The sequence below is a fragment of the Mauremys reevesii genome, linkage group 3, assembly GCF_016161935.1.
Source record: "Mauremys reevesii isolate NIE-2019 linkage group 3, ASM1616193v1, whole genome shotgun sequence".
NCBI lineage: Eukaryota > Metazoa > Chordata > Testudines > Geoemydidae > Mauremys > Mauremys reevesii.
The window spans coordinates 197,679,863-197,706,911 of NC_052625.1; the positions used below are offsets into that span (position 1 = coordinate 197,679,863).

Below are 27,049 nucleotides of genomic sequence, written 5' to 3' on the forward strand. Positions count from 1 at the left end.
TCATTGCCTACTCTCTCCCCATATCTACTCTAGCAACACCATCAGAGGACCCAACCTCATCAGTCACACCATCAAGAGCTCATTCACCTGCATGTCTACTAATGTTATATATGCGATCATGTGCCAGCAGTGCCCCTCTGCCATGTACATTGGCCAAACCGGACAGTCCCTATGTAAAAGAAACAGCAGAATTAAAATTCATTTGCAAATTTAACACCATTAATTTGGGCTTGAATACGGACTGGGAGTGGCTGGCTCATTACAAAAGCAGCTTTGCCTCTCCTGGAATTGACACTTCCTCATCTATTATTGGGAGTGGACTACACCCACCCTGATCGAATTGGCCCTGTCAACAATAGTTCTCCACTTGTGAAGTACTCCCTTCTCTTCATGTGACATTATATAATGCCTGCATCTGTAACTTTCACTCCATGCATCTGAAGATGTGTCTTGGAGATGTATAGACCATGGTATATAAAGACCCTCCCCCCCACACACACTTCAGCAAGATTATCTTAAACCAATTTACTTTTATTAAAAGGAAGGTAACAAATCTTATAGGGGGGATACAAGGGCTCCCTTCTGGAATTTCTCTAGCTCACAAGGTTCTTTAGAACCTAAACAAACAGCACTTCAGAGTTCCTTGAAGCAGGATCCAATGAGTTTAGAATCAAGTGGCTGTCTTCCAGATTCCCAGAGATCCTGCCTAGACAATCAGAACTACAGTCCCCTGTAGAAAAAAAAAAGAGATTCAGATTTTGTTAATGTTTTCCTGTAGAACAGATATAATATGAAGTTTGATTTCAAATCAAGAGGCACAAGTGGAATCCCCCAGTCACTGTGGGGTGAGTGAAGGGGTTCCTGGTTAACTCTAGCACAGGGAATTAATTTCCCTACTGCAACATACTGTTACACAACTCACACACCACTCACATCCAGGTACATTTGTTCTATCAAAGACACCTTGAGCACAGGTGAAGCTAAAATGAGAGTTAATTAATTCAGTGCTAAATAACTTCATTCTTTAAGAGAAAGGGAAATTCCAAGTCTCACTGAAGACTGACTCTGTTCGGGTGACAGTTGCATACTAGGGCCACTCCAGCCTAGTTCTCTGGTTCTCACTCTGCAACCCCAAGGGACTCCCAGCTTCACATCTCCTGCCCTAAATCTGTGTCTCTGGTGTTTTAGTAGATGGAGAGAATCTCTCACCCTTCCAACTCCTTCTTTGGGAGCTGTACTTGATGCAATAATGTGACCAAACTAGGCTTCCTGTAGAATTTATGGCAGATATGCTCTAAAACAAAGAGAGCATGAATAGAAAGGGCTGGAGAAATGCAAAGTTGCCAAATTAACTTTCTATAGCAACCTTAACATAAGAACATAAGAACGGCCCTACTGGGTCAGACCAAGGGTCCATCTAGCCCAGTATCCTGTCTTCCGACAGTGGCCAATGCCAGGTCCCCCAGAGGGAATGAACAGAACAGGTAATCGTCAAGTGATCCATCCCCTGTCGCTCATTCCCAGCGTCTGGCAAACAGAGGCCAGGGACACCATTCCTGCCCATCCTGGCTAATAGCCATTGATGGACCTATCCTCCATGAATTTATCTAGTTCTTTTTTGAACTCTGTTATGGTCTTGACCTTCACAACATCCTCTGGCATGGAGTTCCACAGGTTGACTGTGTTGTGTGAAGAAATACTTCCTTTTGTTTGTTTTAAACCTGCTGCCTATTAATTTCATTTGGTGACCCCTTGTTCTTGTGTTATGAGAAGGAGTAAACACTTCCTTATCTACTTTCTCTACGCCATCTAAACTTTGATGTTTAAAACATTAAAAAAACCTTATGAATAGTGTTCACATTGACATCACTAAGATTTTTATAATTATCTCTCTTGGTCTTCATAATGGGGTGGGGGGGGATCATGGGCTAGGAATCTGTACTGAGCTGCTTTAAGTACTGAAAGATTCATATGTTCTTAAATGACTTTAAATCCTGGGTGGATTGGTGCTGTTTTACTTATATGGAACAATGAGCACTTCCAATAACAAGCAGGTCTCACCCGCTGGTCAGCATGTGTTACGTGTCCCCTCTGTGCCTGATCTACAGAGAATGGGAGTCTGTTACAGGATGAGTTAGAGAGCCCCTCTTGTGCTTTACTCCAGAGATTTCTGCTTTAATCCCCAATCTGTTGGGCAAGATAGCGCCTAGCACCCTTCTCTGTTCTATAGCATCCCCAATCTACAAGCTCACACCCATGAACAATGATACTCTTAATCCAGCTCCTCATGTGCATTAGTGTTTGAAACATTTGGACCCACATATACCATAGGGAAGCCCAGTGAAATGCTGCATTGTGCCTGTCTGGCTGCACTTTTAATTCATATGTTAGCTTCCACTTGAATATTTTTCACACTGGGTTGGTGTGGAAGGGCCCTTGAGTGAGAACTAAGACACGTGTCCAATTACAATGTTCTGCCAGTTTTGAGTTAACTAGTGTGAAAATACTTTACCTTATTTACTTTTTTACCTTTCCTGCACACACACACACTTACATTCACCCTCAGGTGTCAGTAACCTCCAAACTCTTAGGCTTTGCTTTGTCATCAAGCTGTAGTTTTACAGTTTTAAAGCCTTATAAATATTCAGTGGATGCAGACAGCAGCCATTTTGTTCCCAGAATTTGGACCATTTGATCATCCAGTCTGATCTCATGCCATAGAATTTCCTCCGTTACCCCCTGTATTCATCCCAGTAGCATGTATTTGATTATCTTCCAGAAAGGCATCCAGCCATGCTATGAAGATACCAAGAGATGGAGAATACACTATTTCCTCTGGTAGTTTGTTCCCTCCCTGTTAACAATCTGTGTCTTATTTCTAACTTGAAATTGTGTTTTTTCTACGTGACTTCCCTATTCTAAAATATAAAAGCAATGTAGACAATGGGATGTTTGGGCACCAACCCCTGCCCAGACGTAAAACTTCAGCAGCACACGGAGACTGTACAAGAACCATACAGGGACTTGGAGGTGGGAGACTTTCCCAAAGCATGAGCAGCTCACAGCTGCCATAATAAGTCACTGCTGTCCTGTTACAGCACTGTAGAAGTTGCTGGAGGCTGTCAGATCTAAGGGAGCAATCCCTGTAGCACTGCAGAGACTCTGGGCTGCTCCGGGCTGCAGAGTATCCCACATGCAGTCTGGGTAAGGCTGTTGTATGTAAGAGAAGCCAGAAGAGTGGTTCTCATATATGTTGGGCCCAGTCCAGCCCTCAGGTGGCCTAAAATGTGGGTAGCACAGATGTGTCTTGAAGCCTCCTTTGCCTCTGAGCTGGGCCATGTGTGCTGAGTCTCCAAGAGTATTAAACAGCTTGGATGCAAGAAGGAGTGGAACAAATATTTCTGTTCACACTGCAATGTCTGCCTTGTGGAATGCTGAACTTACCTTCCACAGCAAACGCCACCTTTGTAGCATCTTCCAAGGACTGTCCTAATAAAGGGGGGACATCTCGGATAGAAACAGGTACCCCCCCGGAGTACACATCTCCTGTTGAGATTCTGAGCCTGGGAGAATTCTGCAGAAAGAAAAGGAGTCATCATCATTCTGCAGAGCAGGGTAAATAAGGGTTTTATTTCCAGGATGCCAGGCATTTCCCATTCACTTACACCTGGCCAAGTCAGCCCAATCATTTGCCAGTGCAGAAGTTCACCACAGCTTTATCACTATTTAAATGAGTGTAGTTCTGTGTAAATTCAGTGGCTGGCTCTAAGAAGGGAACAGAGCGAGTTAATTAAACAGGCCGCTGACTTTTAGAGGTATAGTTCTCAAATCCACAATCTGAGCATGGGCATTCTTTCCTGCCCATGCCTTTAACGAATGGAAAGCAAGTAGCTGCCCACATCTCTACCCTCCTTTAGTGGCTGCTGCTGTGGGTGTGATTCCCTCTGGCTCTGACCATGATGTTTCACTGGCTAAGTAGGGTTGAACTGGCTCAGCGCTGGGTTGGATGACTATAGCTTTTTGAAAGAGAAGGGCCTTCCCATTTGAAAGTCTGACTGTCTGTGAGACTGTAGATTTTTTTTCCTGAAGAGTCACTCTGGAATAGTTTATTGATGACCAATTGCCACTCTCCGGTTGTACCTGTAAGACCTGTTTTGAAAATGCAGCCCCAATGTGCACAGCCAAAGCCTGTAGAATAGTTAGGTTAGAACGTTTTTAATTGGAGGTCACTGGGCAACCAAAATGGGTGTTGACATTGTTACAGCTGCAAACACTGTCCCACGCTGATGATATCATTTCTAGGCAGGGCAGGTGCAAGGAAGTTTCGCACCCTAGGTGAAACTTCCACCTTGCGCCCTCCCCCCCCAGCCCTGTGGCAGCTGCCCCCCCACTGCCCTGAGCACCCTCCCCCCCATGGCAGCTGCCCCTGCTCTCAGGGACCATGCATCACCTCTCCACCCCAGCTCACCTCTGCTCCCTGTCCTCCCCGAGCATGAGGCCCCGCTCTAATTCTCCTCCCCTCCTGGGCTTCTGGCGCCAGACAGCTGATTGGCGCTGCAAGCCTGGGAGGTGGGAGAAGTGGAGCAGCGACTGCACGCTCAGGGAGGAACTGCTATAAAAAAAAATTGGGGGCACCGCTTTTTTGGCGCCCTCAAATCTTGGCGCCCTAGGCAACCGCCTAGTTCACCTTAATGGTAGCACTGTCCCTGTTTCTAGGAACAAAGCTAAGCACATAGTTGTGGTAGGTTCTGAGAGAGAGTGGGGCTTAGCCACTGAGATGAAGGGCTGCCAATTTTTAGACCTTGGCTCTGTTCCCAGTTGTGTAACCTCTCAGTGGCACATGAGGCCTGACTTTATAATACAGGTTGTGAAAGGCACAGAATTATTAACAGTAGTCAGCAGAAATTACATTGTAAGTTAGTCTTCTAGCTCCCAGCCCTATGCACCTTCTCCTAGATCAAAGGTATATTGAACAGGGTTGGCATCAGTTCATTTTGTCTGTATGCCATCCAGTTACTCAACTGTGTAGTTTCCTGTTTCAGGAAGAGTGCATGCAGTGCTGGTAGATTGTGGAGTTACAAAAGCAGCAAGCCTCCAAAAGATCTGAGGAAAACACGATGGAAATATTTTTCTTCCCATTTGGTCATAATTCGGTCAAATCTCAATGATTTTTACTGGGGGCAGAAAAGACACCACCCTGACCTCAGAATAATTCCTCTCAAATTTCATGTATCGTCTGCAAACTGAAGGGGTGCTAGAGCTTTTAAGAAAACATCAGAAATGTTTTTCTAATAGAAAGTGTTAGACAACCTTAGTATGTGCTCCCAGATATCCCACTGTATCATCCCGCATTTTCATTTTACCTGTTGCACCCTGGTGCACCAGAAGGAAGACAGCAAAGAGCAGATAAAGAATCCTCATGGCTGAAGGTTGGCCAGGAACTCAGTGTCACTGGAGAGAAGAGACACAAAGACAGAGAGGAGACAGAGTCCCTATATTAATAGGTCATGGGGAAATACTGAGCTTTTTCTCTCCTCCACCCTCCTTTGTCTCTCTTCATTCTCCTCCCTCCTACCCTGTTCTCTTTCCCTTAACTGCTGTCCTGTCTTTTCCTTTCTCCTTTCTCTCCCTGACCCTTTCTCCTTTCAGTCTTCACCTTAACCTCTTCATCTGTTTCTTTCTTGCCTATTTGCTTTTCTCTCCCTCCCCACCTATTCTCTCCTCCCCACCTTCTCCCTAATTCTTTCCTTTTTTCCTTGTCCTCATCTCTAACTCTGGAAAGCCTCCCAAATCGTAGCTCCCACAGCCCTCAGGTTAGTTCCGCAGAGGGTGATTAACTAACACAGCACTACACGGGGGGCACACTGTGCATTCAGATAATTAGGATTTCTAGATAAAGGGAATTCAGATAAGTCAAATTATCCTGCAGATGGTTTTAACTCAGGTAGCTTTAAAATAACCAAGTTTTTTTGGAGTCAACAAAATGCATGGAATTTGGTACTTATCCATTAAAACTGGCATGAAGGTGTGTGCTCCAGCTCTGCATCGCAGTGGCCTGAAATGGATTCTCGAGATAGCTAGAAAGTTCATCCAGGTAATTCATTCACTCAAGGGGTTATCAGAGCTGTCTTCGTCTTCTCTTTCTGCATCTCACAGCCATCTCCCTAGATAGAACTTTAAAGGAAGAGTTAATAGGGTGAGTATAAGGGAAGAGACTTTACTAGTTACCAGATTTGAGGCACTCTCAGTAGCCAGGTGATGAGAATCACAGTTGCTGTCTCTCTCATCCAGATATTAGATCTACAGCGAGTGATGCTTTGACCCAAGCTGCCTGTTTAATGACGTTTCTGAGGGCTTGGTTTCTTCTTGGCAAAGCTGCTGTGGGCCAATCAGATAGAACCCTGCTTGTGGGGAAATCTGACCTGTCCTACCACAATTTGGACGTTGGAATTCTTGCAACTCTTTCTCTCTGGAATAGTCATGGTCTTTGTGCAAAACATCTTGTGCCATCCCAGATTGTGTAAGACATGTAAGACAGGTTTGTGTAAAATATCTTGGGACATATAATGTACACCTCCTGGTTTAGCTCTGATCAACAACTTACTTCAGTGGGCCACTTCTATAGGCCACTCTGTGTTGAAGTCCTTGGCCAACTTGACACAACTCTGTGTCCTTCTCCCAGGCAGTTTTTCTGTCAGCACTTTGACCTGCCAGCAGAACAGTCCATTTATGTAAAATCCTTTCACATTCTTTGATGATTCTGTATGGTTTTCATAGTTCATCATGCTGCAAGAAAGTCATTTGACTAATTTGCTTAATTTATTACTAATAATGTTGATAACTAGTAAATCAATGTTAAGGCAGACTGCTCTACATGGTTCTGTACCAGCAGTTGTGAAATTTCTACATTTTATTTGCGAGATAGTCAGATTGCATCATATGTTTAAAATACTAATAAATAATACTAGTCATTGTTAAGAATAATAAAGTTAAGGTGCAGCAGGCCCTGTGGTTTTTTTATTCCTTATAACATATTATCTGAGTTCACCTTGCAGATTTTCACTTCAAATGTATCATCTTTAATAGAAACCAAATATTTTGTTACTTTTGTTAAAATTAGTTAGACATTATAGGTGGCACAGGGCGCAAACAGTCAACACATATTTACATTCATCTAACCATATGCTTCATTGCCTGCAGTTTCAGTTGTCACTGGGAACCTCTCCAAAGCCTTGTAATGACAATGGGGGTCTTTGTATTGGCTATAAAGGATTTGGACCAGGCCGTAGATGTTTCTAAGGTGCAAATATTAATATACTTACTTCCTCACAGAATCAAGGACTTGTTAATTTTTACCCATCTAAAGGGAACTGTTTGTCTCCCAAATATACTCTGGTGCTGTATAGATAAACACAACGGATATTAACAGCAGGTTAAGTTAGATAGGTAAAAATGAGAAAGTACGCAATTATTCAGCAACAGTATGCTGTGAGACTTTTGTATTTTATGTCTGATTTTGTAAGAAAGGAGTTTTTAAGTGAGGTGTAACTTGTGGGTACACAAGACAAAGCAGACTCCTAATAGGGGTACAGTGGTTTGGAAAGGTTGAGGATCACTGCACTAGCCTCTCCCCTTAATTACCACTCACTTGTTGCACTGATGACCACAGCTGGGTTTGAGAGAGGATGGACAATCAAGGTGTCACAGGTACAGATGGGAGAACAGCACCAGATAAATCACCAGAACAATCACCCCCTGCACACACACACACAAAAACAAGCAAACCAACAAATGCCTTCTCTTCCCTTTCCTCTTCCAACAAACCCCACATTGGCCTCTGTTCAGAACCAACTGGACATTGGAGTGAAATGTGACCAAAGTTTAAAGAAGATTCACCCAAGCTCCTAATGCTTTACAGCCCTCTAGATATTTAACCCAGGTCATTGCAGATTAATTTCAAAGGAGAAAATAACATTGGGCCTCTGTTCCATTTTGCCTCTTTATAAGGCATCAAGAGACCCGAAGAGTGTTTGGGGAGAAGGAAACACATTTCTGACTCATTTTCTGAGCTTTAGCACCTCCCTGATTAGCTGCTATACATGACATTGGGCAAAGGAATAGTTCTGAGGTCAGGGAGGTGCCTTTCTTGTCCCTATGAAAATCAATTCAGATTTGACCTAATTGGGAGCAGTCAAAAATCTCTGTTTCCCAATAGAGTTTTCCTCATTGCATATTGCTGTGGCTTGCTGTTTAAACCACCCAAGGTCCGATCTGCACTGGACATGCTCTTCCTGTCACAGGCCACACAGAACTGAATATCTGGATGGGACACAGACAAAATGGAGTCTGGCCAACCCCTTTCACAACACCCTTTGTTCCACGGGCAGGACCACTCAGCTGGGAAGGAGAAGACCAAGAAATTGAAATATAACTTCTGCTACTCACTAGTGTTAACAATTCTGTGCCCTTCACAACACTGACAAATAATGTCAGGCCTCATGTCCCACTGAGAGGTTACACAGCTAGGAACGGAACCCAGTCTGTCAAATGGCAGTGCCTCATCTCAGTGACTTAGCTCCCTTGTGTCTCTCAGAAAGAATTTGCCACATCTATGTGCTTGGTGTCACCCCTGGAAATGCCACTATCTGAAGGTGGGACAGTCTGTACTGCCATGACCCCAGGAACATGAGCTCACACATGTGTATGTGAACCACATCCCAGTGTAAAATGATTGAATTTGTTATTGGTATAACTAGCCACATGTTGGCGGCTGATAGAGGATTACACCTTTCACATGCTTCGGGATCTTTACATGTCACTTTCCCAGCAACTGAAGGAAGCATCTTATTTTCAACAGCTTGCAGAGGACAGATAGAACCACAATATCTGCAGTAACGCCAGCCTCAAGAGATCAAAAATCATGTGTTTTACCCACTTATGAGATCAAAAAATTGTGAGTGAGACCCCTGAAAATCACAATCTTCCCCAAATTGGGAATGGATCACTTGATGATTACCTGTTAGGTAATAATTGGAGATATACCAATTTCCTAGAACTGGAAGGGACCTTGAAAGGTCATTGAGTCCAGCCCCCTGCCTTCACTAGCAGGACTGAGTACTGATTTTTGCCCCAGATCCCTAAGTGACCCCCTTAAGGACTGAACTCACAATGGTGGGTTTAGCAGGTCAATGCTCAAACCACTGAGCTATCCCTCCCTCTGGGGTACCTGGAACTGGTAGACAGGATACTGGGCTAGATGGAACTTTGGTCTGACCCAGTTTGGCCATTGTTCTGATGTTCTTATTTATTGGGAAAGGTGATGCTGGCCTCCGCTACAGGAGCTCTCACCCCCACAGCGGACTGTCCACTATCCAGCAGTTAATTCTGTCCCCCCACAAGCCTTCTGGGAGCCAGCACTCTGGTCACGTAGAATGTGCAGAGTGTAGTTAGAGTAGGAGGGAGGGAGGCAGTCTGAATTTGGAAGTTTAGTGGGGATCATTTGCACCTGCATAGAGTCTGATGAGCTAATGAGGTAATTTGCTCACCTGCTGGCTACCTCACAGAAGAAAGCAAGCAGTATAAAATGCTGACCAAGGAGGAGGCAAGGTCCCTTCTATCTGCTACTACATTGTGCTGTACCAGGAGCATAAGGCACCAAAAAATTATAACAAAGACACTTGAAGGTGCCCTCAGGGAGGATATGTGCTGTTCAAACCCCAGGAGGACTTACAAGCCAGGGTTTTTACAAGGGGAATAAACACACAGCTTGATTCTGATTTTAATGACACCAGTTTTATGCTAGTGTAACTATGAAGGCTTCAGTGGAGTTACTCCTGATTTACAGCAGTCAGTGTAACAGGGAAGAGAATCAGGCATGAGACTTGAACACAATTTGGTCTAATTTCCTTTTTCTCTTCAATGTGGAAGATGAGGTTTTGGAGCTGGGAGAGGGGGTCTAGGGACCATGGAGCACCTCAGCTGTAGAGTCAGTCTGTGACTGAACCCCATCCCGCTGACACGAGAAACTGAAAGGCTTTGTAACAATTATAAGAAATACAGATTTACCCAAGAGCTCACTGAAACCTACAGAGATGTGTTGACCCTGGGCTACAAACACCCAGGTATGGAAATAACATGTAATAGGGATGTTTTTAGGGTATTTTATTTTTAATTTTAAAAAATGGCTTTGTAATGGAGACAAATGGTAGAAACAGCCCTTGCCTTCCACCAACACACAAACAAACTTCAGCAAGATTTTCTCAGACCAACTTGCTTTTATTAAAAAGAAAGTAACAAATCTTGGAGTTATACAAGGGCTCTTTACAGCCCAGATAAAAAGCACTTCAGGTGTCCGTTGAAGCAGGATCTGATGATTTTAGAAGCAAGCGGCTGTGTGCCAGATTCCAAGAGATCCTGCTTAGACAATTAGCCTCCAAATCTATACATGAACAAAGAAAGGAAACTCAGATTTCTTGTTGATTTCCATTAAAACAGGGTTAATATCTTATTTGATTTCAAACCAAAAGACACGGGAGGAATTGCCCATTCACTGAATGGCGAATGAAAAGGTTCCTGGTTAACTCCATCACAGGGAATCCATTGTCCCTGCTGCAACAGAGTTTTAAGGGGAATAGTCATATATATCTAAATGGGTGAACTGGCTGCCTATAAAATCTAGACTGCCGAAAAGCACAACTCACACCCCAGTATAGTTGTTCTATCACACACAGCTTGTGCCCAGCTGAAGCTAAACTGACAGGTAATTACTTAGGTAGTAAATCACTTACTCTTATAGAAGGAAGGGAAATTCCAATTCTCTCTGAAGGCTGACTCTGTTCTGGTAGCAGTTGCTTCCGAGAAGTTGCTGGCATGGCCACTGTGGCCGAGTTCCCTAGCTCTCACTCTGCAATCCCAAGGGGCTCCCAGCTTCACATCTCCTGCCCTTAACCAGCATCTTTAGTAGGTGCGAAAAAATCTCTCACTCTCCAAAGTGCTTCTCTGGGAACTGCTCTGCTGCAAAATTAATCTGACCATGCTGGGCATCCTGTATAGTTTATGACAGATACTATGTGAAACAGGCAGAGCAGGAATAGAAAAGCCTAGAGATATGGAATGTGGCCAAGCTAACTTCCCATAGGAACCTTTCTGCTTAAACCATTAATAAACCTTCTGAATAATGTTCACATTGACATCACCAAGATTTTTATAATTACTGCCCACGGGCTTTAAAAAGGGTGGAAATCACGGGCATTAATGTCTGTGCATAGCTGCTGTAAGTACTGAGGGATTCATGAGCCCTTAAATGGCTTTAAATCCTTAGTGGTGTTTTAATTATATGGAAGAGTGAGTGCTCCTGATAACATGCAGGTGTCATCACTGGTCATTGTGTGTTATGTGTCCGGTCTGTGCCTGCTCTACAGAGAATGAGAGTCTGTTACAGCCCCAGCTAGAGAGCCTGGCCTTCTAGCACAAGCTGTAGAGATTCATGTGCTTTACTCAAGAGGTTTCTGCTTTAATCTCCAATCTGTTGGGCAAGATAGCGCCTACCACACTTCTGTGTTCTAGAGCATCTCCAGTCTGCAACCTCACACCCCTGAGCAATGATACTTTTATTCCAGCTCCTCATGTGCATAAGTATTTCCAACGTCTGGACTCATATATACTGTAAGGAAGCCCGGTGAAATGCTGCACAGTGCTGATCTAACTGCAGTTTTAATGAATTTGTTAGTTTCCACTAGAATATTTTTCACACTGGGTTGGTCTGGAAGGACCCTTGTGTGAGGACTAGGACACATATTACAATGTTCTCCCAGTTTTGAGTTAACTAGTGTGACAATACTTTACTGTAGATACGTTTGACCCTCCCAGCACACAAACACAAATTTACACCCTCAGGTGTCAGTAATCTCAAAACTCTTTAAGTTTTTCTTTGTCATAAAGCTGCTGCTGTACAATGTTAAAGCCTTATAAAAACAGCCATTTTGTTCCCAGAATTTCATAGATTTTAAGACCAGTAGGGATCATTTGATCATTTAGTCTGACCTTGTGCCATAGAATTTCCCATAGTTACTCCTGTATTGAGCTCAATAATGTGTATAACTGGGATTATCTTCCAGAAAGGCGTCCAGCCTTGATTCAAAGATACCGAGAGATGGAGAACATGTTATTTCCTTTGGTAGTTTGTTCCAGTCATTAATCACACTCACTGTTAAAAATCTGTGTCTTATTTCAGACTGAAAGTTCTCTGACTTCAGCTTTCAGTCATTGGTTCTTATTCTGCCTTCTCTGCTAGATTAAAGATTCTTTGAGAATCTGGTATTTTCCCCCTCTGAAGATAAGTTTACACTTCCATCAAGTTACTGCAGAAACTCATATACAATAATGATCCCCCATTTATAACTATTTTAGGTTTTAAATTTTATTATATGCGTGCTTTCCTGGGGTTGTATGGTGCTAGGTTTCTAATCAGAACCTTGTGCAGTGCTAAATCAAAGTATTTGGACTAATAATTGTTACACCTACCGAGTAACACTTCTCAACTAAACATGTAATGTCATCTAAAAATTAAAGTAGGTTTGTTTATCAATGTCCTAAAAGCCCTGCTGAGTGGCATCGACTGTATTCTTAACCTTTAATTCTTTATTGATTGAGTCATTTTTTCCATGATTTTTCCCATGTTTTTTTCCCTGATTTTGCTGGGAATTGATGTCAGGCTAATTGTTAGCTGGGTCATCGCACCTGTCCTTGTTACCTATTGGCTGAACATTAACACTCTTCTAGTCTTCTGGAATCTCCCCAACATTCCAAAATTAGTTACCAATGATCAATAGACCAAAGCTCTCCTCAGCCAATTCTTTGAAGGTTCCATAATGGAAATTATCCAACTCTCCCGATTTAAAAATGTCTATCCCTAGCAGATGTTATTTAACATCTTCCTTATTTCCTAATGAATAGATAGCAGTAACTCATGTAATATGCTCATGCAATATCAGTACATTATCCTGCTTCATTCCAAATATAGACCAGAAATATTTGGTGAACACTTCTGCTTCATTATTAACTATTATATCACCATCTATGAAAGGGTCATGTGTGCTGAGCCTCCAAGAGTATAAAACTTACATGTCAGAAGGAGAGGAACAAATATTTCTGTTCACACTGCAATGTCTCCCTTGTGAAATGCTGAACTTACCTTAGACAGCAAACGTTCCCTCTAGAGCAACTTCCACTGCGAAACAATCTACGAGGACATTTCCCAGTGTAACAGATACCCCCACGCAGTCTACAATTCCTGCTGAGATCATAAGCCTGGGAGAATTCTACAGAAAGAAAAAGAGTCATCATCAGTCGGCAGAGCAGGGTTAATAAGGACTGTGATTCCAGGATGACAGGCATTTCCTATTCACTTACACTTGGCCAAATCAGCCCAATTATCTTCCAGTACAGAAATTTATCACAGCTTTAGCATTACTTAAATGGTTGTAGTTCTGTGAAATTCAGTGGCTGATTCTAGGATGGGAACAGAGCAAGTTAAGTAAACTGGGCTGCTGGGTTTCAGAGGTACACTTCTCAAATCTGCATCCTGAGTATGTGCATCCTTTCCTGCCCATGCTTTTAAGGAGTGGAAAGCAAGTAGCTGCCCACATCTCCACCTTCCTTTACTGGGTGCTGCTGTAGGTGTGATTCTTCCTGGCTCTGACCCTGATGTGCCAGGAGATACCATCAGTGCAATTTGGCTACGTAGGGTTGAAGTGGCTCTGCACTGGGTTGGATGACTACAAAATTTGCAAGAGAAAGGCTTGAAAAAATCCCTTCCGGTTTGAAAGTCTGACTGTCTGTTAGACTCTGCGCAGATATTTTTTTTCTGAAGACTCACTCAGGAATAGTTTCTTGATGACCAATTGCCCCTTTTTGGTTATACCTTTAGGACCGGTTGTTTTGAAAATGCAGCCAAAATGTGCACAGCCAAAGCTTGTAGCATATTTAGGTTAGAAGATTTTTAATTGGAGGTTGTTGGGTAACCAAAATGGGTATATTGCCTTGGCTGCAAACAGTGTCCCACCCAGATGATATCCTTTTTAGGAACAAAGCTCGGCACATACTTGTTCTGAGAGAAAGTGGGCCTAAAATACTGAGATGAGGGTCTGTCATTTTACAGATGTGGGTTTTGTTCCCAGCTCTGTAACCTGTCAGTGGGACATGAAGCCTGACTTTATAATACAGGCTGTGAAAGGCACAGAATTACTAACACCAGCCAGCCAGAAGTTACATTGTAAGTTAAAGACTTCCAGTTCATCCCTATGCACCTTCTCCTTATGGCATTGACATGTGTTCATTTTGTCTGTATCCCATCCGGTTGATTAGTTCTGTGATTGCCTGTTTCAGGAAGGGTACATGCAGTGCTGGTAGATTGTGGGGTGGTTTAAGCAGCAAGCCTCAGAAAGATCTGAGGAAAACATTATGGGAATATTTTTTCCACTGGTCATAATTCAGTCAAATCTCAATGATTTTTACTGGAGGCAGGGAAGACACATACCTGACCTCAGGGCAATTCCTCTGAAATTTCCTGTATCTTCTGCAAAATGAAGAGTTGCTAGAGCTCATAAAAAAGTCAGAAATGTGTTTCTAATAGAAAGAGTTAGACAACCTTAATGCAGGCTCCCAGATACCCCACTGTATTATCCTTCATTTTCATTTATGTCTTACCTGGCGCACACTGGAGCACCAGAAGGAAGACAGCAAAGAGCAGATAAAGGATCTTCATGGCTGAAGGTTGGCCAGGAACTCAGTGTAACTGGAGAGAAGAGACACAAAGATAGAGAGGAGATAGAGTCTCTATATTTATAGGTCATGGGGAAATACTGAGCTTTTTCTCTCCTCCACACTTCTGTCTCTCTTCATTCCCCTCCCTCCAGCCCTGTTCTCTTTCCCTTAACTGCTGTCCTGTCTCTCCCTTTGTCCTGTCTCTCCCTGACCCCTTCTCCTTTCAGTCTTAACCTTAACTCCTTCATCTTTTTCTTTCTTGCCTGTTTGCTTTTCTCTCCCTCCCCACCTATTCTCTCCTCCCCACCTTCTCCCTAGTTCTTCCCTTTTTTCCTTGTGCTCATCTCTAACTCTGAAATCCTCCCAAATCGCAGCTCCCACAGCCCTAAAGTTAGTTCATCAGAGGGTTATTAACTAACACAGCACTACAGGGGGGACCCACTGTGCATTCAGATAACTAGGATTTCTGGATAAAGGGAATTCAGATAACTGAAATTATCCTGAAGGTAGTTTTAACTCAGGTAGCTTTAAAATAACCAAGTTTTTATTGGAGTAAACAAAATGCATGGAATTTGCCACTTATCCAATTAAAATTGGCATGAAGGTGTGTTTTCCAGCTTTGAACAACTGTTGCCCCGGGTGGTTTTTTGAGATAGCAAGAAAGTTCATACAGGTAATTTACATACTCAAAGGGTGATCAGAGCTGTCGTCTTCTTCTCTTTCTGCATCTCATAACCATCTCCCTAGATAGAATTTTAAAGGAAGAGTTAATAGGGTGAGTATAAAGGATGCAACATTAGTGGTTACCAGATTGGAGGTGCTCTCAGTTGCCAGATTATGACAGTTCCAGTTGCTTTCTCTCTCACGCAGAAATAGGAGCTTCTGGGAGTGATGTTTTGACCCAAACTGCCCATTTATAAAGTTTCTGAGGGCTTGGTTTCTTCTTGGCAAAGCTGCAGTGGGCCAATCGGAAAGAATCCTGCTTGTGGGGGAAATCTGACCTGTCCTACCACAATTTGGAAGTTGGAATTCTTGCAACTCTTTCTCTCTGGAATAGTCATGGTGTTTTTGCAAAACATCTTGTGCCATCCCAGATTGTGTAAGATGCATTAGGCCACAGTGGTTTGTATCAAATATCTTGGGACATATAACTAACAGCTGCTGATTTAGCTCTGATCAGCAACTTACTTCTGCAGACCGCTTTCCATAGGTCTCCCTGTAGTGCGGTCCTTGGCCAATCTAACACAACTCTGTGCCATCTGCAACTGGTGATTTCTCTGTCAGCACTTTGAGCTGAAGCAAGATCATGTGCAGTGCAGAGAGAATGCTTGGGGTGTTATTTTTTTAAAGCAATAATCCTGTATCAAGCTCTGTTGAGGTAAACAACTGGAAAAACGGGCTTTTTGATGATTTAGCCATATCAGAATGGATTTCTATGGAGGCAGCAAAGGAATCTCCATTCCTACCAAATATCACATTTCTGCTGCAAACCATGGAGGATTTAGACCTCTTCAGAAAAAAAGATTTGGAAAAAGTTTAATAATAGAAAAAAATTAGGCAACTGAAATATAGGGTCACAAATATCCATCTATATTATTCCTTGGATTTCACTTATTTCTTACCCAAAGCAATCTGGTGCATCATAAATAGCACAAAGAAGGTAACGATTTTTTATGGAAGAAGGTCATTCAGGTTCTCAGCATCCCTAGAGACAAGAGACACAGTTATAGAGAGGAGACAGACAGTTCCTGTATTTTGAGTTGCAGAAACCATTTTTTGATCCAAGCAATATTTAAAGTACATCTCCTGCAATTAAATATAATGATTATCCATACAGCACCAGAGTATATTAAAGAAATTAAATGTTCAAGTCCTTTCTTCCATGAGGAAGCAACTATATGAATATTTGCACCTGGGAAACATCTATGGCCTGGTCCAAATCCGTTGTAGCCAGCAGAAAGACTCCCAATGTCATTAAAAGACTTTGGAGAGGTCCTCAGTGCTTTATTAATAATGAATAAAACCTGCATTTAAGAATCCACATTAGTACAAAAATGACCTTCACAGTATAGCATGATACTAGGATAAAGTTTCCCTATATAACAAGACTGTGATAAAATCTTGAATACATTGATTTGATTTATTATTTCTTGGTAAATAATAAATCACCTTTGTTTTCCTTTCTGTAATTTCTTAATTGCTTACAATTTTAGTTTGGCTAATAAAAATCATAATTGGATACTAATTCTCCAGTCTGTACTTTAGCTGAGTAATAGAAATCCCAATAACAGCAAGAAACCTAATATAAATAACTAGTGAATTAAAATTATTTAGAAAGCATAATTTTATAAAATATTTCTCACTTCACACCATTGCACTTCCTGATATCCTCCTAGGACATATATAGTGCTGCATATTTTATTAATAATAATAATTAATAACAACAAATTATTGTTGTTATTATTAATAGTAAGAGTTGGCAGAATACATATTATAAATGTCATTTGGCATAAAATAATATTTCTAGAACTCAGCAAATCACAATTCTCAGAGTCCTATAAATACATGGACTTGGTCTCCTTTCTGTCTCAGTGTCTGTTTACTCCACCCGGAGTTCCAGGACCATTTTCATTCATGAAGATTCTTTACCTGCTCTTTGCTGTTGTCTTCTTGATACTTCAGGGTGCCCAAGTAAGATATAACTAAAAACAAAGGATAGATGTCTTTGTCATGGCAAAGTCTGTCATATTCCTGCAGAGGGACCTGTTGAGACCTTGCTGTCTACACAACATTAAAAATATGGGAAATTCACACAGGCACCACTGGATTCCAAAGAACTGTGTTCATTTCTAGTACAAAAATGCTAGGCCAGGTTACCCATAAACATTTTGGCATCAGCATAGTTCTGCTGGATACAGCAACAGAAGATTCTGAAGGCCGTTAGAGGGCCTCCCCACTGTTTAAATGGTAACTACCCAATTCCTATACAGCACTTAATGCCCCCATGTCCACACTCATATAAGCATGGCTCACAGTATCTTCAATATTATTAGGGTTATTTTACGATTTCAGAAGGATTAGAAATTTCTGCGTATGGGGGTGAACGCATAAAAACAGGAAAATCAACTAACTGCACAAAGAGTATAGCTCAATAGTGTATAAAAGAGATGCACAACTTGCACACAGACACAATCTGTTGCCAAGCCATTGTCAGAGGGAGTTGTTTCTTGAATACCTCTCTGAACCATGTTGTCTCGTCCAAAGCCCACTGGTCAGTGAGACTCTATTCACTTTGATCAGCTTCATACCAGTCTGACGATGTTTAATTAATTGGTGTAGTTGTTCAGGATGTGATCCTGGCCCCATGGAACTCAACAAAAAAAATCCCATTGACCTTCACTGGATGAATATATCACCCTAGATTGTAATTTCCTCTAGACAAGGGTTTGTCAACTGTAACAATGGCACAGAAAATATGGAATTTATTACTACTAATGATGTCACATACATACAGGCATAGGACATAATCCTTGATGTAATTTAGACCTAAGCCCTTAAAACATGTCAAACAGCAAGTGCTGCATCTGTGGTTCACAATCGGGTTAGACTGAGTAACAGTCAGTAGCGAACCACAAACTCTTTCTAAGTTGTTGAGTAACTTCATCTTTTATCAGGTTCTCCTATATTATATGCTTTATATTTCAAAGTTTGTAACAGAGATAGAGTAAATCGAGGTGTTATAAAGCAGTATAATATATAATATTAGAGATTATAAAAAAATAAAATCTATCTTGAGTATTCTGCAACAGAACCCTGCATGCTGAGGAAGTTTTATAGCGAAGTTGATCTAACTACAGAGTATAGAAATGAGTTTGGACAACTTTGTGTGTATGTGTGTGTATGTATATCTGGGTACTGTGTATGTATATATGATTATAAGAACATGCCTCCCCACAGTACACTGTGCAGTATCCTTTGCTGCAGCTTTTCACCCTGTGGTGTGAAAGTCCAATGAATGAATGTTCCTTTAATATGCCACTCCTCTCTCCCTCCACTGCACCGCACTCCAGTTAGCTATCCTTTCTTAGCAAATACCTAGAGTTCAGAGGCACACTCACATAAGTTCATCCTCCACACTTGAGGGTTGGGGGTATCGAACAAGATGTAAGCAGGGTCTGAATGAACTCTCCCCTGACAGCTAGTGATGAGCTGGAGAGGAGTAAAGGATTCAGAGCCAGACTACATATACATGAACACATCCACTTTTGACTAGGTAGGAGCAGACAGAGCTGTGCTGCCAAAGTGACCAATTCTAGCTGGTGTCGGGTTACAAATCACTTCAGTATCAAATGCGGGGGTAATGAAATGTTGTTATTCTGACTGTATGAATAAAGGGCAGCTGCCTTTCTTGATATTGGGGTCACACTCAGCTGAACTTGCCTAGATGCCAGCCCCTTATGAAAAGTAAAAAGGATTAGGGGAGAGGTGGTTTTGCCTGGAGGCATGGGGTTCTGCCCAAGAGTCCTAGGCATGGGACTGGCATCTGAGCAAGTTCAGTTGAGTGTTCTGTTCCTTATTGATAAGTAACCTCCTAGATGTTGAATGTGTCACTGATCACTGCCGACTCTACCTGGCAGAAGGGTTATATTAGCAAATACCCAGAGGTCAGAGGCGTGCTCCCACACGAGTTCATTACCACTCTTGGTAGCGAGGGGGCATCGAACAACATCTGAGGTGCTGCTGCCATTGTTTTTTCTGCTGCTGCCAGACACTCATTGCTACTTCTGCAACATCATGGTCTGAGGCTCTGCTACTTAAGCCAGTTGTAAGTGGTTTCAGCAGGTAGTAATAGGAGATATACCAATCTCCTAGAACTGGAAGGGACCTTGAAAGGTCATCAAGTCCAGCCCCCTGCCTTCACTAGCAGGACCAATTTTTGCCCCAGATCCCTAAGTGGCCCCCTCAAGGATTGAGCTCACAACCCTGGGTTTAGCAGGCCAATGCTCAAACTACTGAGCTATCCCTCCCCTAGCTGTGTTATTTTTCACTACAACACCATCCCTACACCAAGTCTAATGCTTTGTCCCTAGACCTTCTCATCAAGTCATATCAGCTTCTTAACCATTGAACAGAAACAAGGACTCTTAATTGAGTCCAATCAGCTATGTCTTTAAACACTAGAAAACAGAAGATGAAAAAGTACCTAAAACATGCTATGCCAAGACCACAGGAATATCTATCCCCATCCTATATTGGTTTCACTGTCATTTAGCAACCTTATCCTGCTTAGCCAGTGAGGTTCACTTTAGGGTGACCCCCTCACCCAAGCCATGCTAAGTACAGTTGTGCTGCCCTTTACTCATACAGTAAAGATAACAACATTTCAGTACTGGTGTGTTCAAATAGTAAAGTGATATGTAACCCCAAACCAGCCAAAATTGAGCACTTTAGAAAAGCTACTCCACCTGCGGAGCACCTAGGCAGAGTAGGTGGGTGTGCAAGTACAATCTGCTCCTGGTCATTTTCCCAGCTCATCACCAGATGTCAGGAGAGAGCTCATTCAGACCCTACTTACATATAGAACTATGGTAAAGTTTGTATACATAACAAGACTGTGATAAGGCATTGAAAAATTGATTTGATTTGTTATTATTTCATAAATTGTAACTTCACGTGAGGAATTTGTTTTTATAAATTGAATGAGTACGAGTATCTAACCACCTTGTTTTCTTTTTTTGTACTTTCTTAATATCTTTCCATTCTATTTGGTTAATACAAATCATGCTTGAGCAATAATTCTCCACACTGTACTTAGACTAAGAAATAAAGATACAAAGAATAGTGAGAAACCTAATATAAGTAACTAGTCAATTAAAATTACTTACAAAACATCTGTTTAGAAACATATATTTTGCTTCATGCTGTTGCATTTCCTGAAATGCTCCTTGGACATCTGAGGTACTTCATAGATAAGAATCATTATTACTATTATGAAGAGATTGCAGAACACATATGATATATGTAATTTGGATTAAAACAATAGTTCTAGAGCTCAGCAAATCCCAAATCCCAGTGTTCCAGAAATATAGCGACTCTCTATCTCTTCTCTGTCTTGGTGTCCCTGCTCTCCAGCAATACCAAATTCCTATCCAGACTTCAGCCATGAAGATCCTTCACCTGTTCTATGCTCTTGTCTTCCTAGTACTCTAGTATTCTCCAAATAAGCTACAAATGAAAACAAGGGATGAGATAGAGGGATATCTGTGAGCTGATGCTAAATTTGCTCAAAGCTTTCCACTGCAAACATATTTCTGACTTAATTTATGAGCTCTAGCACCTCCCTGATTTGCTGCCATCATGACATGGGGCAGGGGAATAGTTCTGAGTCAGGGAGGTGCATTTCCTGCCCCTATGAAAATCCATTGAGATTTGAGTGAATTGGGAGCAGTCAAAAGTCACCATTTCCAATTAATTGCTTTCCTGATTGCATATTGCTGCTGTTTGCTGTTCCAACCACCCAAGGTCCGATCTGCACTGGACATCCTCTTCGTGTTACAGGCCACACAGAACTGAATATCTGGATGGGACACAGACAAAATGGAGTCTGGCCAACCCCATTCATAACACCCTCTGTTCCAGGGGCAGGAACACTCAGCTGGGAAGGAGAAGACCATGACATTGAAATATAACTTCTGCTACTCACTAGTGTCAACAATTCTGTGCCCTTCACAACACTGACAAATAATGTCAGGCCTCATGTCCCACTGAGAGGTTACACGGCTAGGAACGGAACCCAGTCTGTCAAATGGCAGCACCTCATCTCAGTGACTTAGCTCCCTTGTGTCTCTCAGAAAGAATTTGCCACATCTATGTGCTTGGTGTCACCCCTGGAAATGCCACTATCTGAAGGTGGGACAGTCTGTACTGCAATGACCCCAGGAACATGAGCTCACACATGTGTATGTGAACCACATCCCAGTGTAAAATGATTGAATTTGTTATTGGTATAACTAGCATAATTAGTATAATTGGCATCTTATTTTCAATAGCTTGCTGAGGACAGATAGAACCACAGTATTTGCAGTAACACCAGCCTCCAGAGATGAAAAATTATGTGTTTTACTCATGAAATCAAAAAATCGTGAGTGAGACCCCAAAAAATCATGATCTGGCCCCAGATTTTGGCCCTTGCTACAGGAGATCTCACCCCCACAGCTGATTGTCCCCTGTCCGGCAGTTAATTCTATCCCCACACAGGCCTCACCCAATCAGTTCAACCCCTGCTCATTAATTCAGCCACATCTTAGTTCAGTCTCACCTCTGCTCTCCCAGGGCATCTTGACCCTCTCTCCCAGGCCTTGGTAGACTAAAGCAGGGTCCCCTCACCACATTTCATGCTGGGGAGATGCCTGCTATAGAGCCTCATTCCCTCTGTCCTTTCCCAGCCTGGGTGTTGCACGGGAAAGGTCAGGTGTAGAGATAGTGTCCCATCCCCATTGCTCTCAGAAGGAATGTGGGAGCCACTCTCAGCTGCTGGGCTCATTAGCTCCTTCCTCCCTCCCACCCCTCCTGCAAAAGATAGAGAGGGAGAGATCTTGTGCTATCCCAGATTGTGTAAGACATATTAGGCCACAGTGCTTTGTGTAAAATATCTTGAGACATATAACGAACACCTACTGCTTTAGCTCTGATCAGCAGCTTTCTCTGTCAGCACTTTGAGCTACGGGTAAAAATGTCCTTTTATGTATATTCCTTTTGCATTCTTTGATGACACTGTATAGTTTTTATAGTTCATCATGTTGCAACAAAGTCATTTGACTCATTTGCTTTGTTTATTACTAATAATGTTGATAACTATTAAATCAATATTAAGACATTCTTCTCTTTATGGTTCGGTACCAGTAGTTGTGTAATTTCTACATTTTATTTGTGAGCAGGGCCGGCTCCAGGCACCAGTTTACCAAGCAGGTGCTTGGGGTGGCAACTCCGTTGCAGGGTGGCACTTTAAGGTATTTGGCAGCAATTCGGCAGAGGGTCGCTCACTCCTGCTCGGAGCAAAGGACCTCCCGCTGAATTGCCACAGATCGCGATCGCGGCTTTTTTTTTTTTTTTTGGCTGCTTGGTGTGGCAAAACCCCTGGAGCCGGCCCTGTTTGTGAGATAGTCGGATTGCATCATACATTTAAAAATAACAACAAATATTACTAGTAATTGTTAAGAATGATGATGTTAAGGTTCATTGGGCCTTGTGGTTGTTTATGCCTTATAACATATTATCTGAGTTCTCCTTTCAGATTTTTCCATCAAATGTATCACCATCGTGAATATGAACCAAATGTTTTGTTACTTTTGTTAAAATTAGTTAGAAATTATAGGTGGCATAAGGAGCGACATCTTAGGTTGAGGTTGCTCATCACTTTCTTTGATATATGCCTCTGTTTTCTGTTACTTAGAACTTTGCCAAAGTTAAAGTATTTAAAGTTTCCTGTGCCAGGCTGAAGCAAGGGCATGTGCATTGCACGGAGAATATTCGGGGTGGGTTTTTTTAAAAGCAATAAGCCTATACCTAGCTCTGATGAAGAAAACAACTGGAAAAATGGGATTTTTAAATAAGTTAGTCAGATCTCAATAGAGCTTCATGAAGGCAGCAAAGGAATCTCCCTTCCTACCAAATATCACATTTCTGCTGCAACCCATGGAGGCTTTAGAACTCTTCAGAAAAAAAGAAGACTTGGGACAAGTTTATTAATATAAAAAAAATAGGCAACTGATCTCTAGGGTCACAACTATCCCTCTATACTATCCTTGGATTTTACTTACCTCTTACCTGAAGCAATCTGGGGAACCAAAATCAGCAGGGAGAAGCTAAAGAATCTTTATGGAAGAAGGTAATTCAGGATCACTAGAGACAAAAGACCCAAAGATAGAGAGGAGACAGACAGTTCCTGTATTTAGGGCACTGAGGATGACGAGTTGCAGAAAACTTGTTTTGATACACGAATATTTAAAGTACATCTCCCGCCATTAAACATAGTGGATATTATCTATACAGCACCAGAGTATATCTGGGAAATAAAATTTTCAAGTCCTTGCTTCTGTGAGGAAGGAACTATATGAAGATTTACACCTGGGAAACATCTATGGCCTGGTCCAAATCCTTTGTAGCCAATGGAGAGACCCCCACTTGCATTAAAAGGCTTTTGGAGTAGTCCCCAGTGCACATTATCTCATAAGTTTTCTTGTGTGAGCTTATTCTATGGGCCTATCCCAAGGGTCTGCCATGTTACAGGTTGTTATTATGCAGCAACCAGGTCCTTTTTGCTCACACCAAACCGTCAAATATTATTCTTATGGTCGTGCTCAGAGGCCTCAATCTACATCAGAGTCCTATTGTGCTAGGCCAGAGGTTCCCAAATTTTTCTTACTGCGTACCCCCTTCCAGATCTACCAGCTGCCTGGGTACAAGCTCAGTTGACTAGCCAGTCGCTGGGCAACTGAACCCATGCTGTACAGTGACTAGAGGCGAGGGCTCTGTATATTAGCATCTCTGTGTTCTTACTGGTACAATTTGAAGTCAGTTAACTACGGTATTATATATAACAAATCCCCACAGAGTTCTAAAGTTTTGTCCGAATAGCCTATTATGAAACTGCAATAAATAAAATCCAGCATTACTCAGTTTATCCTGTGTTACCCCCAGAGATGTCTCATGTACCCCCAGAGGTACTACAGTTTGGGAACCCCTGTGCTAGGCTGAATGTACAATTACCTAGTAAGAGACAGTCGCTGCTCCAGTTGGCTTAGAATCAAAATAGACAAGCCAGCTGATATATTATTACACTCTCTTACACTTGAAGAGCTGAAAGCCAGAGAGACAAAGGCCAGATTTGTAAAGTTATTTAGGCACCTCAAGCACCCAGACTTCTGAAAGTCCATTAGGCACCTTGCTGCATTTTTACGTGGCTAAATACCTTTAAAAACCTGGCCCCAAATGACTTGCCCACAGCACATACGGACACAGTGGCAGAACTTGGAGCTGAGCCACGATTTTTACCATCCCTCTAGTGACTGATCTATAAACCATCCTTCCTGGCTAACACTGTAAAAAAGGGAAACAGAGTGATCCTGAGAATTACTACCCAAAAACTCAATTTCACTCTGGTACCTCACAGAGTGAAAAATAAGAATCCCTATGGTGGGGACAATGGAGCCCTAGGCAGGAGCAGGACGTGGGTTTGCAGAGAACACTCTTTGCCAGACGCACCTGACGGCTTTGTGGGATGGAATTATAAAATGGGTGGCTGAGCAGCTCATCACTGATGTAACGTGTTGGGATTTCAGCAAAGCTCTTTCTGCAGCATCTCGTGAACCCTTACCCAAATGCTGCTCAGCTCACTGAAGTGTTCCTGTAGGCACTCTGGAAGATACGTGGAACAGGCCCACATCTGATAGGCTTTTGGGAGATCACGTGATCGATAGAAATGTCTCAGCTGTTTCAGTGTTGTAAACTTGTTCTTATCCTTTTATGGAAAGTCACAGGTCTGATTCTGATCTCCCTTACACCAGTTTCACACCAGTATAACTATGATGCCTTCAGTTGGGTGACACCTGATTTACAGCAGTCATGTTTGGTAAATAATGTTAATTAATTTGTTTCTTAAATTAGGTTTCTCGTGGTAATTATCACACATTTATGTGTTTTATTAATCAAAATAGAATTTAAAGCAATTAAGAAATGACTGAAAGCAAAATAAAGGTGGTTAGATGCTCATGTTTATGAAATTTCTAAGAATGAGTTAATCTTCTGATGTTACATGTGATGTGAGGTCTATATAATCATCACCGGTGTGGGCCAAATTTGAGTGAGCGGTGCTGTACAATTACCAGAAGGCTCACCACTACCCCTTAAAAAGTTTGACATGCCCCTCCTCCAGGCTGAGAACCTCTCATTAAAACTATTCCAATTTTTTAAAACTCTGGAATTTTTCCAATGTCCTATTCTTAGGCCACTTTCACTAAACACTGAAAGATAACTAAAGTCATTTAACTCAGATTGCTTGGTTCACCACTAATAATACTGATAAAAAATAATGGCACAGTAAAATGAAACAGCTGTCCTCTCTGTACCCATCCTGGTTATTCTCTAAACTTCATCTGATAGTTAGAAGGATGGCTACCTATGTTATGAGCTCTCTTCAGAACTGCCAGTCCAATGGATCATCAGGTCAAATGGCCAAATAGGCCTTATGAGATTTCACTTTACAGATTTTCACTTTTTATTGGTTTCACAAAATAGCAGCTTCTTTATTACAAAGCAATGCCTTGTTATACTTTATCAGTGATTAGTTAGACATATATATATATATATAATGTTTTCTCTTTAAAATTTACTGATCCCTGCCAGACCTCACTAGAAACATACCCTTTCAATGGTGATTTCCTGTTTACAATTACATTTTGAGACCTATCAGTTAGCCATCTTTTAATCCATTTAATGTATGCCATGTTAGTTTTATACAGTTTTACTTTTTAATTAAAACATCATGTGGTACCAAGTTAAATGCCTTACAGAAGTCTATTACTTCAACACTATTACCTTTAGCAACCAAACAGATAAGCTCATCAAAAATACATCGTTAGTTTGACAGGATCTCTTTTCTGTAAACCCATGTTGATTGGCAATAATTCTATTATTAATTGTGTCCTGTATCAACTGCTCCAGTATCTTTCCTGGGATTGATGTCAGACTGACAGGCTCATAATAACCCAGGGCTTCCCATTCACCCATTTTAAATACTGGCACAACACTAGCTTTCTTCCAGTCTTCTGGAACTTCCCTGGTGTTCGAGACTTATTGAAAACCAACACTAATGGTCCAGTCAGCCAGTTTCTCAGCCAGCTCTTTTAAAATATACAACTTTCTCCAAAAGGCTCTCAGTACTCTTTCTAGTGAAATCACTTTGTCAGTGAAACTTCCTCAAACTGAAGGGCTGTGTTACAGAATGTGCCAGATAGACTAATTTTCTATATAGTTTCTAAAATTGTATATTATGCTGACATAACAAGACTCAACTTGATCTTGTATGTCTGTTATGAACTTCTAGCATAAAGCAAATAATATAGAAGAAATTGATAAAAGGTGAAGTTACTTCACAGTTTAGAAAGAGTTTGTGGTTAGCTTCCCTAATGACTGTTGCTGTTACTCAAACTAACTCCTCTGTGAGCCACAGACGCAGCATCTGCTTTTTGACATGTTTTAAGGGCTTGGCCCTAAGTTCTGCAAAGGA

The 27,049-nt window shown here is 41.8% G+C and overlaps 2 long non-coding RNA genes across 2 annotated transcripts in view; both read right to left on the minus strand.

Moving 5' to 3' along the window:
• Positions 1-554: 554 nt before the first annotated feature.
• Positions 555-6,694, minus strand: LOC120401437. Its single transcript, XR_005596448.1, has 4 exons — positions 6,605-6,694; positions 5,364-6,174; positions 3,445-3,574; positions 555-730 (listed from the first exon to the last, which is right to left on the minus strand). It is a non-coding gene; the product is annotated as an uncharacterized LOC120401437 (long non-coding RNA).
• Positions 6,695-14,753: 8,059 nt separating this feature from the next.
• The window catches only part of LOC120401438, a 37,784-nt gene continuing 25,488 nt past the window's right edge, over positions 14,754-27,049 (minus strand). Inside the window, exons 2-4 of the long non-coding RNA XR_005596449.1 lie at positions 16,386-16,468; positions 15,450-15,506; positions 14,754-14,794 (exon numbers count right to left, since the gene is read on the minus strand). This is a non-coding gene — a long non-coding RNA (uncharacterized LOC120401438). The remainder of the gene's footprint in view (positions 14,795-15,449; positions 15,507-16,385; positions 16,469-27,049) is intronic.